The sequence below is a fragment of the Galeopterus variegatus genome, unplaced genomic scaffold (assembly GCF_000696425.1).
Source record: "Galeopterus variegatus unplaced genomic scaffold, G_variegatus-3.0.2 Scaffold1572, whole genome shotgun sequence".
Lineage (NCBI taxonomy): Eukaryota > Metazoa > Chordata > Mammalia > Dermoptera > Cynocephalidae > Galeopterus > Galeopterus variegatus.
Genome location: NW_007727683.1, coordinates 324429 through 328378, shown reverse-complemented (window position 1 = coordinate 328378; position 3950 = coordinate 324429).

Genomic DNA, 3950 nt, shown 5'->3' with positions numbered 1-3950 from the left:
CAATTCAGGGTATCAAATGGTGAGTACAGTGGAGAAGAGAAAACTTCTCATGTGCACTTCTATTAAAGCCATCAGAACTGCTCCCATGACCACCATTAAACCATCAACTTAATCACCTCTTCAAGGCTGTATTTTCCGATTACCACAATAGGATTTTCCACCCTCAACAGTTACAATGGGAATTAAGTTTTAGGGGAACATTCAATCCAAAGCATATGTATGTGTGTGTGTGTGTGTGTGTGTGTGTGTGTGTGTGTGTGTGTGTGTGAGTGATCTAATGTAAATATATTGACCACACATATATAATCATACATACATGTACATTTTCTAAAAATCAGAAAATTTAAGAGAGTTATATTAATAACTATTTGTTATTCAAAACAAAATGGTAATAGTATACTGGACGTACCTTTAATTATCTACCTTTAAATTAATGCATAGCCCAATTACAGATTTTTTCTTATGCATTTTACTTGCTACTGGTACAGCATATTTTAGCTCATTTGTCACTATTGAAATAATTTTAGTATATACATTTAAAATTAGATATATCTTAATCTCAAACTATATGCTTGAACTTGCTTATGATTTTATCAAGTTAATTGTTTAAGTCATAAAATTTCATATTCATAATATATCTGTTAATAAGATGGTATAAATTATTTGCAAACTTACCACAGTGCCTGGTACATAGTAGTAATTTAACATATACTCTTTAGGTGCATGAATATGTATGTTATAAATGAATATTTTTATTTACAAAGAGTAAATAATGATGTTTAATGACTACTTAGAATTGTTGTTTACCAGGCTGCAGACACTCATAACTGGACTTGAGAACTGAAATTTATTTCCTGAACCCTAAGTCATAAGATCTACCCTACTCTCACTTATTATTTCCAGACCCTGCATTATTCCTTCTCTGTCTCAACAATAGTACCAATTACCTTTAAACTCATTGTAGAAAATCTTTCATCATCCTCAAATATTTATTAGTATCTGGCTACCAGAATGTTCAGGATTCAACAATGTTGAGATCCAGAGCCTATTGTCAATAAAACATGGCAAAACCACAGCATCACCTACAAATAAATTACTTAGATTTAATAACCACTTTATTTTTTTCAGTTACACAAATAGCCCATGGAAACATGAGTTCTTAAAAATAAAGTCAGCTTTACAAAATTATTAGTATGTTGTAAAATCCTTTTCAAGTCCCTTACTGTAAGCTAAAGACAATTGGTTTTCACTAGAGGTTACCATTGTTAAGAGGATAGCTACAAAACTTTCAGATTAATTATATACATTTGTGTACTTATGCCAAAGTATTTTTTTAATTGCCATAAATGGAATTACTCCCTACACATTTTATTTTTTTTTTATTTAACAGTATTTTCCCTACAAGGATTATAAATATACTTTATTATTTTCACCTGATAGTAATGCTACATAGTACTATTACATCACACTAAAACGTGTGAACAATTTCCCATTTTTTAACATACAAATATATCTGTAATTGATATATTTTGATGTAATGCTTTCTGTACTTGTACTGATATTTCTATAGGGTAAACATATAGAAGAGTGATTTTCTAAGAAGATAAATGAGAAATATTTGACTTGAAATAAGAGAGAACCGAACTCAGCCTATTGTCAATAAAACATGGCAAAACCACAGCATCACCTACAAATAAATTACTTAGATTTAATAACCACTTTATTTTTTTCAGTTACACAAATAGCCCATGGAAACATGAGTTCTTAAAAATAAAGTCAGCTTTACAAAATTATTAGTATGTTGTAAAATCCTTTTCAAGTCCCTTACTGTAAGCTAAAGACAATTGGTTTTCACTAGAGGTTACCATTGTTAAGAGGATAGCTACAAAACTTTCAGATTAATTATATACATTTGTGTACTTATGCCAAAGTATTTTTTTAATTGCCATAAATGGAATTACTCCCTACACATTTTATTTTTTTTTTATTTAACAGTATTTTCCCTACAAGGATTATAAATATACTTTATTATTTTCACCTGATAGTAATGCTACATAGTACTATTACATCACACTAAAACGTGTGAACAATTTCCCATTTTTTAACATACAAATATATCTGTAATTGATATATTTTGATGTAATGCTTTCTGTACTTGTACTGATATTTCTATAGGGTAAACATATAGAAGAGTGATTTTCTAAGAAGATAAATGAGAAATATTTGACTTGAAATAAGAGAGAACCGAACTCAAACAGGCTTTTACAAAAAAAGGGGATTCGTTGGACAGTATGACATATTTCAGAGCAACTGAGAATTTTGCTGTTGGTTGAGCATCAAGTCCACAAATTGTTTCTGCCTTGCCTGTGTCCCGCCCAGAGTTATGTCTTCAGAACATTCCTCTATTTTAACGAGGCTATGGGCAGCAACTTGGATTGTGTGCTTTCTTATTCACAACAATGTCATAACAACTNAGTATAAATAAACAAACATATACTATTCTGTGAAATAAGAATTTTCTGCCAGATCTCTTTGTCTTATATTACCCGACAATATTTTCACCTATATGAATATGCCTACAACCATATTTCTAGTGGCAAATTATAACAAGCAGGACACCGTTATCAAAGGTTAAAAAAACAAACAACCAAACAAAACTAGTTGCATATGAACAATAATGCTCTCACTGCCAGGTAGGAAAGGCATATCCTGCCTGAAAGCTGTGCTAGTCAGTTGCTTTATCTGAATCTGAAAGAATCATAGGTCACATAGGGTGGAAGATACATAAGAATAGCATTGTTTTCTGCACCATCTAAAGTCTTCTCCAAATATAATATAGGGCTCTTTGGTTCAGTGAGAAAGAATATGAAGAGGTGTCCATGTACAAATGTATATTATTTGAAAAGGTGCATGTGTCATCTGAAAAATACCTGATTTAAAGCTTTAGAAAGATTTACTTTTAGACTAAGACAAGGATGAAATCTACTCTCTGGTGTGTATTTATGAATTGGAAAAAAAGTGAAATTTGTTTCTTATTTTATTGCCAATATTTCCCAGGAAAATAAAGGTTTCNAAAAAAAGTGAAATTTGTTTCTTATTTTATTGCCAATATTTCCCAGGAAAATAAAGGTTTCCTAATGAGTTTTCTTCATTATTAGTTGCATCTTATAATCATTTTTCTCACATATTAGAATGTTTAATGTTTCGTGGATGTCTTCTCTCTAAAGATGTCTTCTCTCTAAATACAAAACAAAAAGATGGAATATTATAAACTTGACTAAAAGGAAGTCTATTGTGTTATTTCCACAAGAGATCTTGCAATGTCTTTCACAAAGATTGGCTGAGTATACAGTAAATAATGAGCTTTAAAATAACAGGTGGATATTGAATTGTTTAGAAAGCATTGAGCTCCTGGATCATCTTCATTTTCACACATTAAAGCCAGGCATACTGTAAGCAAGTAATCATGTACTTTATTATTGTGTTGTATTAAATGTACCTTACACACTTTTTGTTTAGTATTTTATTTAACTACAATGATTCCTATGTGAGTCAGTTATTTACCACATTTAGAAAAAGGAAGAAGCATCAGAGAAAAAAGAAATGGCTTCCTGTTAAATGAGAATGGCACTTTGGATGTTTAGTTATTTTTGATTTTAAAAAAAGGACATTATTGCTAATTTTAGCTGAAAATGTGAACAGTATTGACAAAAATTACATTTACTCTTTTGTCCATATCAGATAATAGAGAACATCCAGAGAGCCTTCTTCATATTGCTATTTGAAAATGAGTTGTCAGGCTCCTTTTAAAGATGACTGTGGTGAGACTATAAAGTTCAACTTTCAGTTTTTAAATATAATTTATGTACTTAAAATGTTTCTTTTTTTATTTGTTTTAAATCTGTTTCTTAATACAGGAAAATATTTTAAGTAAACTCATGGTTAAATAT